The sequence below is a fragment of the Lithobates pipiens genome, unplaced genomic scaffold (assembly GCF_037356315.1).
Source record: "Lithobates pipiens isolate NorthernLeopardFrog02 unplaced genomic scaffold, aLitPip1_a1.2 Scaffold_77, whole genome shotgun sequence".
NCBI classification, from domain to species: Eukaryota; Metazoa; Chordata; class Amphibia; order Anura; family Ranidae; genus Lithobates; species Lithobates pipiens.
The window spans coordinates 908697-922692 of NW_027507900.1; the positions used below are offsets into that span (position 1 = coordinate 908697).

Consider the following 13996-nt stretch of genomic DNA (forward strand, 5'->3'; position numbering starts at 1 on the left):
GATGGGGGGGTGAGGGGGAATCGGCAGACAGAGGGGAGGAGGGGGAAGCGGCTGACAGAGGGGGGAGGGGGAAGCGGCTGACAGAGGGGGGGAAACGGGGGTTGAAAGTGGGTGGTTGAAAGAGGGGGCAGCTGACAGTGAGGCGGCTGCTGGCAGAGGGGGTGGAGGCGGGTGCTGGCAGAGGGGGTGGAGGCGGGTGCTGGCAGAGGGGGTGGAGGTGGGTGCTGGCAGAGGGGTCTGACAGACTGACTCCGGGGGGGTGGGGCAATCCCAGGACGGGCCAGTGTTCTATCATTACCGATACCCATCAGAAATTGCAACAGAAGTGACATTTTGATCCAAAAATGCTTACTGCACATGCACCATGCATTTCTAGACATGTGCATTCGTTTTCGTCCGAATTTCAGCTATTTTCGTTTTCATTTTGACAAATGATAACGAAAGCACAGAATCCGAAAAAGGAAAGATCCGACATAAATAAATGCTTTATTTTCGTTTTCATTGTTACAACAGTTCGATATAGAATAGGAGATTCGTAGTGACTCTGACAATAACAATCTGTCTATAGAACCTGTGGTCGAATGTGCCTAACCTTACCTCTATTAGTCCAAGATTATATAGAGAAAATATTCCACAGAGAAAAAAGATTTGACAGAGAGAAAAGATTCTGCAAGTTACTGTCCTAAAAAGTGTTTGTGGACCCGGGTCCTGCCCCAGGGGAGTGTTTGGGGCCCCGGGTCCTGCCCCAGGGGAGTGTTTGGGGACCCGGGTCCTGCCCCAGGGAAGTGTTTGGGGACCCGGGTCCTGCCCCAGGGGAGTGTTTGGGGACCCGGGTCCTGCCCCAGGGGAGTGTTTGGGGACCCGGGTCCTGCCCCAGGGGAGTGTTTGGGGACCCGGGTCCTGCCCCAGGGGACATGGATCAATGCAAAAAAAAGTTTTAAAAACTGCCGTTTTTTCGGGAGCAGTGATTTTAATAATGATTAAAGTGAAACAATAAAAGTGTAATATTCCTTTAAATTTCGTAGGGGGGGGGGGGGGGGGTTGTCTATAGTATGCCTGTGAAGGGGCGCATGTTTCTGGTGCTTAGAACTGTCCCTGCACAAAGTGTCATTTATGCAGGAAAAAAAGTCCTTTAAAATCACTCGCAGCTATTATGAATTGTCGGCTCCGTAATACAGAGAACACTCAATGAAAGTCATTGATAAAAAAATAAATAAATAAAAAAAGCGTGGGGGTCCCCCAAATTCAATTACCAGGCCCTTCAGGTCTGGTATGGATATTAAGGGGAACCCCGCGTCAAATGTAAAAAAAAAATTGACGTGGGGGTCCCCCTAAAAATCCATACCAGACCCTTTATCCGAGCACGCAACCTGGCAGGCCGCAGAAAAAGAGGGGGGGACGAGAGAGCGGCCCCCCCTCCCTCCTGAACCATATCAGGCCACATGCCCTCAACATTGGGAGGATGCTTTGGGGGTCTATGACCCCTCAAAGCACCTTGTCCCCATGTTGATGAGGACAAGGGCCTCATCCCCACAACCGTGGCCGGTGGTTGTGAGGGTCTGCGGGCGGGGGGCTTATCAGAATCTGGAAGCCCCCTTTAACAAGGGGACCCCCAGATCCCAGCCCCCCCCCTGTTTGAAATGGTAAGGGGGTACAAAAGTACCCCTACCATTTCACAAAGAAAGTGTAAAAATGGTTAAATAAGACAAACACACTTTTGAAAAATTCCTTTATTAAAAAAAAAAAAAAAAAAAAAAAAGATTCCAGCGGCGGTAATCCACTCTTGCTATCCAGCGATGGACGGTCATCTCTCCAGCGATGGCTCATCTCATCCAGCGCAGAGAATCCATCCTTCTTCTGTCTCCGCGGTGGAGACACTGCAAGGATTCCGGCGGCCTGACGTTTCTTATATACGGAAGGCGGGGCCACCCGTCACCTGACCCCGCCCCCTCTGACGCAAGGGGAAACCTGGGGTTCCCTGTGACGTATGGGTGACCCCGCACCCCTCTGATGTAACACAGGCAGGTTTCCGTTACACGTTGGTGGTGTGTAGTATCATAGCTCCGCCTCCCGTGGAGCTCTCTGTCACCTCATTGGCTGCCCAGGTACATCATTCATGAGTGGCACCTCACCAGTGGAAGGGTGTACAAAGATGGCGGCCATGGTGGCCCCCACTCGTCACCAACACATAGGGACCTTCTATTGGTCGGGAACACCTGTGGCCCTCAAGTAGGGTGGTGGATCTGGTGGCTTCCAAGTTGTGGCTCCGCATAGTGGGGGGAGGGGGTCTGATTTTTGGCCCCCGGCTGGTTTTGTGTTTCTAGTGCTGTGCAAGATGTAGCCCCTTATCAGTGGAAGGGTGTACAAAGATGGCGGCTGAGACCTCTTATAGGGCCCCTTCCATCCCCCAACAGATGGGCCCATGGTGGCCCCCACTCATCACCTACACATGGAGACCTTCTATTGGTCGGGAATAAGGATGAGCTCCGGCGTGTTCGCATGGTCCACGTGCAGAGCCCGCCAGGAAGTCGGCACTGCGCTAATCACCGGCAGGGAGATATTTCCCGATCTCATTGCTGCACATTGGAGAATGTCTCACTGCCTGTGATTAGCGCAGCGCTAACTTCCTGGCGGGCTCTGCACGTGGACCATGCGAACACGCCGGAGCTCATCCCTATTCGGGAACGCCTGTGGCCCTCAACCAGGGTGGTGGATCTGGTGGCTTCCAAGTTGTGGCCCCAGCATAGTGGGGGGAGGGTGTCTGATTTTTGGACCCCGGCTGGTGTTGTGTTTCTAGTGGTGTGCGAGATGTGGCCCTGAGTCGGTGTGGAGGATCTGCGGATCCTCTATTGGGGGGCCCTGGGCTCCTTAGCGGTGTCTCTGGTCTTTGTGGGTCTCAGACTGTAGAGGGTCTGTGGATCCTCTATTGGGGGGCCCTGGGGTCCTTAGCGGTGTCTCTGGTCTTTGTGGGTCTCAGACTGTAGAGGGTCTGTGGATCCCCTATTGGGGGGCCCTGGGGTCCTTAGCGGTGTCTCTGGTCTTTGTGGGTCTCAGACTGTAGAGGGTCTGCGGATCCTCTATTGGGGGGCCCTGGGGTCCTTAGCGGTGTCTCTGGTCTTTGTGGGTGTCAGACTGTAGAGGGTCTGTGGATCCTATATTGGGGGGCCCTGGGGTCCTTAGCGGTGTCTCTGGTCTTTGTGGGTCTCAGACTGTAGAGGGTCTGTGGATCCTCTATTGGGGGGCCCTGGGGTCCTTAGCGGTGTCTCTGGTCTTTGTGGGTCTCAGACTGTAGAGGGTCTTTGGATCCTCTATTGGGGGGCCCTGGGGTCCTTAGTGGTGTCTCTGGTCTTTGTGGGTCTCAGACTGTAGAGGGTCTGTGGATCCTCTATTGGGGGTCCCTGGGGTCCTTAGCGGTGTCTCTGGTCTTTGTGGGTCTCAGACTTGAGAGGGTCTGCGGATCCTCTATTGGGGGGCCCTGGGGTCCTTAGTGGTGTCACTGGTCTTTGTGGGTCTCAGACTGTAGAGGGTCTGTGGATCCTCTATTGGGGGGCCCTGGGGTCCTTAGTGGTGTCACTGGTCTTTGTGGGTCTCAGACTGTAGAGGGTCTTTGGATCCTCTATTGGGGGGCCCTGGGGTCCTTAGTGGTGTCTCTGGTCTTTGTGGGTCTCAGACTGTAGAGGGTCTGTGGATCCTCTATTGGGGGTCCCTGGGGTCCTTAGCGGTGTCTCTGGTCTTTGTGGGTCTCAGACTTGAGAGGGTCTGCGGATCCTCTATTGGGGGGCCCTGGGGTCCTTAGTGGTGTCTCTGGTCTTTGTGGGTCTCAGACTGTAGAGGGTCTGCGGATCCTCTATTGGGGGGCCCTGGGGTCCTTAGTGGTGTCACTGGTCTTTGTGGGTCTCAGACTGTAGAGGGTCTGTGGATCCTCTATTGGGGGGCCCTGGGGTCCTTAGTGCTGTCTCTGGTCTTTGTGGGTCTCAGACTGTAGAGGGTCTGCGGAACCTCTATTGGGTGAGGACACAGAAGACTTGCGAGGTGAGGAGACTCAGGTCATGGAAGAGTTGAGATAGGAGACACGGGACACTGGAGGCATGGGTTCCTGGAGAGGTGAGGTAGGAGACACAGGTTATGGGAGAGGTGAGGTAGGAGACACTGGATGCCGAGGTTCCTGGAGAAGTGAGGTAGGAGACACTGGATGCCGAGGTTCCTGGAGAGGTGAGGTAGGAGACACTGGATGCCGAGGTTCCTGGAGAGGTGAGGTAGGAGACACAGGTTATGGGAGAGGTGAGGTAGGAGACACTTGATGCAGAGGTTCCTGGAGAGGTGAGGTAGGAGACACAGGTTATGGGAGAGGTGAGGTAGGAGACACTGGATGCGGAGGTTCCTGGAGAGGTGAGGTAGGAGACACAGGTCATGGGAGAGGTGAGGTAGGAGACACTGGATACAGAGGTACCTGGAGAGGTGAGGTAGGAGACACTGGATGCAGAGGTTCCTGGAGAGGTGAGGTAGGAGACACTGGATGCAGAGGTTCCTGGAGAGGTGAGGTAGGAGATCCAGGTTATGGGAGAGGTGAGGTAGGAGACACTGGATGCAGAGGTTCCTGGAGAGGTGAGGTAGGAGACACAGGTCATGGGAGAGGTGAGGTAGGAGACACTGGATGCAGAGGTACCTGGAGAGGTGAGGTAGGAGACACTGGATGCAGAGATTCCTGGAGAGGTGAGGTAGGAGACACGAGACACGGGATGCAGAGGTTTCTGGAGAGGTGAGGTAGGAGATCCAGGTTATGGGAGAGGTGAGGTAGGAGACACTGGATGCCGAGGTTCCTGGAGAGGTGAGGTAGGAGACACTGGATGCCGAGGTTCCTGGAGAGGTGAGGTAGGAGACACTGGATGCCGAGGTTCCTGGAGAGGTGAGGTAGGAGACACAGGTTATGGGAGAGGTGAGGTAGGAGACACTTGATGCAGAGGTTCCTGGAGAGGTGAGGTAGGAGACACAGGTTATGGGAGAGGTGAGGTAGGAGACACTGGATGCAGAGGTTCCTGGAGAGGTGAGGTAGGAGACACAGGTCATGGGAGAGGTGAGGTAGGAGACACTGGATACAGAGGTACCTGGAGAGGTGAGGTAGGAGACACTGGATGCAGAGGTTCCTGGAGAGGTGAGGTAGGAGACACTGGATGCAGAGGTTCCTGGAGAGGTGAGGTAGGAGATCCAGGTTATGGGAGAGGTGAGGTAGGAGACACTGGATGCAGAGGTTCCTGGAGAGGTGAGGTAGGAGACACAGGTCATGGGAGAGGTGAGGTAGGAGACACTGGATGCAGAGGTACCTGGAGAGGTGAGGTAGGAGACACTGGATGCAGAGATTCCTGGAGAGGTGAGGTAGGAGACACGAGACACGGGATGCAGAGGTTTCTGGAGAGGTGAGGTAGGAGATCCAGGTTATGGGAGAGGTGAGGTAGGAGACACTGGATGCCGAGGTTCCTGGAGAGGTGAGGTAGGAGACACTGGATGCAGAGGTACCTGGAGAGGTGAGGTAGGAGACACTGGATGCAGAGATTCCTGGAGAGGTGAGGTAGGAGACACGAGACACGGGATGCAGAGGTTTCTGGAGAGGTGAGGTAGGAGATCCAGGTTATGGGAGAGGTGAGGTAGGAGACACTGGATGCCGAGGTTCCTGGATAGGTGAGGTAGGAGACACTGGATGCAGAGGTTCCTGGAGAGGTGAGGTAGGAGACACTGGATGCAGAGGTACCTGGAGAGGTGAGGTAGGAGACACTGGATGCAGAGGTTCCTGGAGAGGGGAGGTAGGAGACACTGGATGCAGAGGTTCCTGGAGAGGTGAGGTAGGAGACACGGGTTATAGGAGAGGAGAGGTAGGAGACACTGGATGCAGAGGTTCCTGGAGAGGTGAGGTAGGAGACACTGGATGCAGAGGTTCCTGGAGAGGTGATGTAGGAAACACTGGATGCAGAGGTTCCTGGAGAGGTGAGGTAGGAGACACTGGATGCAGAGGTACCTGGAGAGGTGAGGTAGGAGACACTGGATGCAGAGGTTCCTGGAGAGGTGAGGTAGGAGACACTGGATGCAGAGGTTCCTGGAGAGGTGAGGTAGGAGACACGGGATGCAGAGGTTCCTGGAGTGGTGAGGTAGGAGACACTGGATGCAGAGGTTCCTGGAGTGGTGAGGTAGGAGACACGGGATGCAGAGGTTCCTGGAGAGGTGAGGTAGGAGACACTGGATGCAGAGGTTCCTAGAGAGGTGAGGTAGGAGACACTGGATGCAGAGGTTCCTGGAGAGGTGAGGTAGGAGATCCAGGATATGGGAGAGGTGAGGTAGGAGACACTGGATGCAGAGGTTCCTGGAGAGGTGAGGTAGGAGACACTGGATGCAGAGGTTCCTGGAGAGGTGAGGTAGGAGACACAGGTCATGGGAGAGGTGATGTAGGAGACACTGGATGCAGAGGTTCCCGGAGAGGTGAGATAGGAGACACAGGTTATGGGAGAGGTGATGTAGGAGACTCTGGATGTAGAGGTTCCTGGAGAGGTGAGGTAGGAGACACAGGTCATGGGAGAGGTGAGGTAGGAGACACTGGATGCAGAGGTACCTGGAGAGGTGAGGTAGGAGACACTGGATGCAGAGGTTCCTGGAGAGGTGAGGTAGGAGACACAGGTTATGGGAGAGGTGAGGTAGGAGACACTGGATGCAGAGGTTCCTGGAGAGGTGAGGTAGGAGACACAGGTTATGGGAGAAGTGAGGTAGGACACACTGGATGCAGAGGTTCCTGGAGCGGTGAGGTAGGAGATACAGGTCATGGGAGAGGTGAGGTAGGAGACACTGGATGCAGAGGTTCCTGGAGAGGTGAGGTAGGAGACACTGGATGCAGAGGTACCTGGAGAGGTGAGGTAGGAGACACTGGATGCAGAGGTTCCTGGAGAGGTGAGGTAGGAGACACAGGTTATGGGAGAGGTGAGGTAGGAGACACTGGATGCAGAGGTTCCTGGAGAGGTGAGGTAGGAGACACTGCATGCCGAGGTTCCTGGAGAGGTGAGGTAGGAGACACTTGATGCAGAGGTTCCTGGAGAGTTGAGGTAGGAGACACAGGTTATGGGAGAGGTGATGTAGGAGACACTGGATGCCGAGGTTCCTGGAGAGGTGAGGTAGGAGACACTGGATGCTGAGGTTCCTGGAGAGGTGAGGTAGGAGACACTTGATGCAGAGGTTCCTGGAGAGGTGAGGTAGGAGACACAGGTTATAGGAGAGGTGAGGTAGGAGACACTGGATGCAGAGGTTCCTGGAGAGGTGAGGTAGGAGACACTGGATGCCGAGGTTCCTGGAGAGGTGAGGTAGGAGACACTGGATGCAGAGGTTCCTGGAGAGGGGAGGTAGGAGACACAGGTCATGGGAGAGGTGAGGTAGGAGACACTGGATGCAGAGGTACCTGGAGAGGTGAGGTAGGAGACACTGGATGCAGAGGTTCCTGGAGAGGTGAGGTAGGAGACACAGGTTATGGGAGAGGTGAGGTAGGAGACACTGGATGCAGAGGTTCCTGGAGAGGTGAGGTAGGAGACACAGGTTATGGGAGAAGTGAGGTAGGACACACTGGATGCAGAGGTTCCTGGAGCGGTGAGGTAGGAGATACAGGTCATGGGAGAGGTGAGGTAGGAGACACTGGATGCAGAGGTACCTGGAGAGGTGAGGTAGGAGACACTGGATGCAGAGGTTCCTGGAGAGGTGAGGTAGGAGACACAGGTTATGGGAGAGGTGAGGTAGGAGACACTGGATGCAGAGGTTCCTGGAGAGGTGAGGTAGGAGACACTGCATGCCGAGGTTCCTGGAGAGGTGAGGTAGGAGACACTTGATGCAGAGGTTCCTGGAGAGTTGAGGTAGGAGACACAGGTTATGGGAGAGGTGATGTAGGAGACACTGGATGCCGAGGTTCCTGGAGAGGTGAGGTAGGAGACACTGGATGCCGAGGTTCCTGGAGAGGTGAGGTAGGAGACACTTGATGCAGAGGTTCCTGGAGAGGTGAGGTAGGAGACACAGGTTATAGGAGAGGTGAGGTAGGAGACACTGGATGCAGAGGTTCCTGGAGAGGTGAGGTAGGAGACTCTGGATGCCGAGGTTCCTGGAGAGGTGAGGTAGGAGACACTGGATGCAGAGGTTCCTGGAGAGGGGAGGTAGGAGACACAGGTCATGGGAGAGGTGAGGTAGGATACACTGGATGCAGAGGTACCTGGATGGTGAGGTAGGAGACACTGGATGCAGAGGTTCCTGGAGAGGTGAGGTAGGAGACACTGGATGCAGAGGTTCCTGGAGAGGTGAGGTAGGAGACACTGGATGCCGAGGTTCCTGGAGAGGTGAGGTAGGAGACACTGGATGCAGAGATTCCTGGAGAGGTGAGGTAGGAGACACTGGATGCCGAGGTTCCTGGAGAGGTGAGGTAGGAGACACTGGGTGCAGAGGTTCCTGGAGAGGTGAGGTAGGAGACACTGGATGCCGAGGTTCCTGGAGAGGTGAGGTAGGAGACACTGGATGCAGAGGTTCCTGGAGAGGTGAGGTAGGAGACACTGGATGCAGAGGTTCCTGGAGAGGTGAGGTAGGAGACACTGTATGCCGAGGTTCCTGGAGAGGTGAGGTAGGAGACACTGGATGCAGAGGTTCCTGGAGAGGTGAGGTAGGAGACACTGGATGCAGAGGTTCCTGGAGAGGTGAGGTAGGAGACACTGGAGGCCGAGGTTCCTGGAGAGGTGAGGTAGGAGACACTGGATGCCGAGGTTCCTGGAGAGGTGAGGTAGGAAACACTGGATGCAGAGGTTCCTGGAGAGGTGAGGTAGGAGACACTGGATGCAGAGGTTCCTGGAGAGGTGAGGTAGGAGACACTGGATGCAGAGGTTCCTGGAGAGGTGAGGTAGGAGACACTGGATGCAGAGGTTCCTGGAGAGGTGAGGTAGGAGACACTGGATGCCGAGATTCCTGGAGAGGTGAGGTAGGAGACACTGGATGCCGAGGTTCCTGGAGAGGTGAGGTAGGCGACACTGGATGCCGAGGTTCCTGGAGAGGTGAGGTAGGAGACACGAGATTCCGAGGTTCCTGGAGAGGTGAGGTAGGAGACACGGGATGCAGAGGTTCCTGGAGAGGTGAGGTAGGAGACATTGGATGCCGAGGTTCCTGGAGAGGTGAGGTAGGAGACACTGGATGCAGAGGTTCCTGGAGAGGTGAGGTAGGAGACACTGGATGCAGAGGTTCCTGGAGAGGTGAGGTAGGAGACACTGGATGCCGAGGTTCCTGGAGAGGTGAGGTAGGAGACACAGGTTATGGGAGAGGTGAGGTAGGAGACACTGGATGCAGAGGTTCCTGGAGAGGTGAGGTAGGAGACACTTGATGCAGAGGTTCTTGGAGAGGGGAGGTAGGAGACACTGGATGCAGAGGTTCCTGGAGAGGTGAGGTAGGAGACACTAGATGCAGAGGTTCCTGGAGAGGTGAGGTAGGAGACACTTGATGCAGAGGTTCCTGGAGAGGTGAGGTAGGAGACACTGGATGCAGAGGTTCCTGGAGAGGTGAGGTTCCTGGAGAGGTGAGGTAGGAGACACTTGATGCAGAGGTTCCTGGAGAGGTCATGTAGGAGACACTGGATGCCGAGGTTCCTGGCAAGGTGATGTAGGAGACACTGGATGCAGAGGTTCCTAGAGAGGTGAGGTAGGAGACACAGGTTATAGGAGAGGTGATGTAGGAGACACTGGATGCAGAGGTTCCTGGAGAGGTGATATAGGAGACACTGGATGCAGAGGTTCCTGGAGAGGTGAGATAGGAGACACTGGATGCAGAGGTTCCTGGAGAGGTGAGGTAGGCGACACTGGATGCCGAGGTTCCTGGAGAGGTGAGGTAGGAGACACGGGATGCAGAGGTTCCTGGAGAGGTGATGTAGGAGACACTGGATGCAGAGGTTCCTGGAGAGGTGAGGTAGGAGACACTGGATGCCGAGGTTCCTGGAGAGGTGAGGTAGGAGACACTGGATGCAGAGGTTCCTGGAGAGGTGAGGTAGGAGACACTGGATGCAGAGGTTCCTGGAGAGGTGAGGTAGGAGACACTGGATGCAGAGGTTCCTGGAGAGGTGAGGTAGGAGACACTGGATGCAGAGGTTCCTGGAGAGGTGAGGTAGGAGACACTGGATGCCGAGATTCCTGGAGAGGTGAGGTAGGCGACACTGGATGCCGAGGTTCCTGGAGAGGTGAGGTAGGAGACACGGGATTCCGAGGTTCCTGGAGAGGTGAGGTAGGAGACACGGGATGCAGAGGTTCCTGGAGAGGTGAGGTAGGAGACACAGGTTATAGGAGAGGTGAGGTAGGAGACACTGGATGCAGAGGTTCCTGGAGAGGTGAGGTAGGAGACACTGGATGCAGAGGTACCTGGAGAGGTGAGGTAGGAGACACTGGATGCAGAGGTTCCGGGAGAGTTGAGGTAGGAGACACAGGTTATGGGAGAGGAGACACTTGATGCAGAGGTTCCTGGAGAGTTGAGGTAGGAGACACAGGTTATGGGAGAGGTGATGTAGGAGACACTGGATGCCGAGGTTCCTGGAGAGGTGAGGTAGGAGACACTGGATGCCGAGGTTCCTGGAGAGGTGAGGTAGGAGACACTTGATGCAGAGGTTCCTGGAGAGGTGAGGTAGGAGACACTTGATGCAGAGGTTCCTGGAGAGGTGAGGTAGGAGACACAGGTTATAGGAGAGGTGAGGTAGGAGACACTGGATGCAGAGGTTCCTGGAGAGGTGAGGTAGGAGACACTGGATGCCGAGGTTCCTGGAGAGGTGAGGTAGGAGACACTGGATGCAGAGGTTCCTGGAGAGGGGAGGTAGGAGACACAGGTCATGGGAGAGGTGAGGTAGGAGACACTGGATGCAGAGGTACCTGGAGAGGTGAGGTAGGAGACACTGGATGCAGAGGTTCCTGGAGAGGTGAGGTAGGAGACACAGGTTATGGGAGAGGTGAGGTAGGAGACACTGGATGCAGAGGTTCCTGGAGAGGTGAGGTAGGAGACACAGGTTATGGGAGAAGTGAGGTAGGAGACACGGGATGCCGAGGTTCCTGGAGAGGTGAGGTAGGAGACACTGGATGCAGAGGTTCCTGGAGAGGTGAGGTAGGAGACACTGGATGCAGAGGTTCCTGGAGAGGTGAGGTAGGAGACACTGGATGCAGAGGTTCCTGGAGAGGTGAGGTAGGAGACACTGGATGCAGAGGTTCCTGGAGAGGTGAGGTAGGAGACACTGGATGCCGAGATTCCTGGAGAGGTGAGGTAGGCGACACTGGATGCCGAGGTTCCTGGAGAGGTGAGGTAGGAGACACGGGATTCCGAGGTTCCTGGAGAGGTGAGGTAGGAGACACGGGATGCAGAGGTTCCTGGAGAGGTGAGGTAGGAGACACAGGTTATAGGAGAGGTGAGGTAGGAGACACTGGATGCAGAGGTTCCTGGAGAGGTGAGGTAGGAGACAATGGATGCAGAGGTACCTGGAGAGGTGAGGTAGGAGACACTGGATGCAGAGGTTCCGGGAGAGTTGAGGTAGGAGACACAGGTTATGGGAGAGGAGACACTTGATGCAGAGGTTCCTGGAGAGTTGAGGTAGGAGACACAGGTTATGGGAGAGGTGATGTAGGAGACACTGGATGCCGAGGTTCCTGGAGAGGTGAGGTAGGAGACACTGGATGCCGAGGTTCCTGGAGAGGTGAGGTAGGAGACACTTGATGCAGAGGTTCCTGGAGAGGTGAGGTAGGAGACACAGGTTATAGGAGAGGTGAGGTAGGAGACACTGGATGCAAAGGTTCCTGGAGAGGTGAGGTAGGAGACACTGGATGCCGAGGTTCCTGGAGAGGTGAGGTAGGAGACACTGGATGCAGAGGTTCCTGGAGAGGGGAGGTAGGAGACACAGGTCATGGGAGAGGTGAGGTAGGAGACACTGGATGCAGAGGTACCTGGAGAGGTGAGGTAGGAGACACTGGATGCAGAGGTTCCTGGAGAGGTGAGGTAGGAGACACAGGTTATGGGAGAGGTGAGGTAGGAGACACTGGATGCAGAGGTTCCTGGAGAGGTGACGTAGGAGACACAGGTTATGGGAGAAGTGAGGTAGGAGACACGGGATGCAGAGGTTCCTGGAGAGGTGAGGTAGGAGACACTGGATGCCGAGGTTCCTGGAGAGGTGATGTAGGAGACACTGGATGCCGAGGTTCCTGGAGAGGTGATATAGGAGACACTGGATGCAGAGGTTCCTGGAGAGGTGAGGTAGGAGACACTGGATGCAGAGGTTCCTGGAGAGGTGAGGTAGGCGACACTGGATGCCGAGGTTCCTGGAGAGGTGAGGTAGGAGACACGGGATGCAGAGGTTCCTGGAGAGGTGATGTAGGAGACACTGGATGCAGAGGTTCCTGGAGAGGTGAGGTAGGAGACACTGGATGCAGAGGTTCCTGGAGAGGTGAGGTAGGAGACACTGGATGCCGAGGTTCCTGGAGAGGAGAGGTAGGAGACACTGGATGCCAAGGTTCCTGGAGAGGTGAGGTTCCTGGAGAGGTGAGGTAGGAGACACTTGATGCAGAGGTTCCTGGAGAGGTCAGGTAGGAGACACTGGATGCCGAGATTCCTGGAGAGGTGATGTAGGAGACACTGGATGCAGAGGTTCCTGGAGAGGGGAGGTAGGAGACACTGGATGCAGAGGTTCCTGGAGAGGTGAGGTAGGAGACACTGGATGCAGAGGTTCTTGGAGAGGTGAGGTAGGAGACACTGGATGCAGAGGTTCCTGGAGAGGTGAGGTAGGAGACACGGGATGCAGAGGTTCCTGGAGAGGTGAGGTAGGAGACACTGGATGCCGAGGTTCCTGGAGAGGTGAGGTAGGCGACACTGGATGCCGAGGTTCCTGGAGAGGTGAGGTAGGAGACACGGGATGCAGAGGTTCCTGGAGAGGTGATGTAGGAGACACTGGATGCAGAGGTTCCTGGAGAGGTGAGGTAGGAGACACTGGATGCCGAGGTTCCTGGAGAGGATAGGTAGGAGACACTGGATGCCAAGGTTCCTGGAGAGGTGAGGTTCCTGGAGAGGTGAGGTAGGAGACACTTGTTGCAGAGGTTCCTGGAGAGGTCAGGTAGGAGACACTGGATGCCGAGGTTCCTGGAGAGGTGATGTAGGAGACACTGGATGCAGAGGTTCCTGGAGAGGGGAGGTAGGAGACACTGGATGCAGAGGTTCCTGGAGAGGTGAGGTAGGAGACACTGGATGCAGAGGTTCTTGGAGAGGTGAGGTAGGAGACACTGGATGCAGAGGTTCCTGGAGAGGTGAGGTAGGAGACACGGGATGCAGAGGTTCTTGGAGAGGTGAGGTAGGAGACACAGGTTATAGGAGAGGTGATGTAGGAGACACTGGATGCCGAGGTTCCTGGAGAGGTGATATAGGAGACACTGGATGCAGAGGTTCCTGGAGAGGTGAGGTAGGAGACACTGGATGCAGAGGTTCCTGGAGAGGTGAGGTAGGAGACACTGGATGCAGAGGTTCCTGGAGAGGTGAGGTAGGAGACACGGGATGCAGAGGTTCTTGGAGAGGTGAGGTAGGAGACACTGGATGCAGAGGTTCCTGGAGAGGTGAGGTAGGAGACACGGGATGCAGAGGTTCCTGGAGAGGTGAGGTAGGAGACACTGGATGCCGAGGTTCCTGGAGAGGTGAGGTAGGCGACACTGGATGCCGAGGTTCCTGGAGAGGTGAGGTAGGAGACACGGGATTCCGAGGTTCCTGGAGAGGTGAGGTAGGAGATACTTGATGCAGAAGTTCCTTGAGAGGTGAGGTAGGAGACACGGGATGCAGAGGTTCCTGGAGAGGTGATGTAGGAGACACTGGATGCAGAGGTTCCTGGAGAGGTGAGGTAGGAGACACTGGATGCCGAGGTTCCTGGAGAGGTGAGGTAGGATACACTGGATGCAGAGGTTCCTGGAGAGGTGAGGTAGGAGACACTGGATGCAGAGGTTCC

General features: G+C 55.6%; 1 protein-coding gene across 1 annotated transcript in view; it reads right to left on the reverse strand.

Annotated features, from left to right (window-relative positions):
- LOC143959479 (uncharacterized) overlaps nucleotides 1-13996 on the reverse strand; it is a 269947-nt gene that overhangs the window by 185193 nt on the left and 70758 nt on the right. The gene's annotated exons all lie outside the window — the stretch shown is intronic.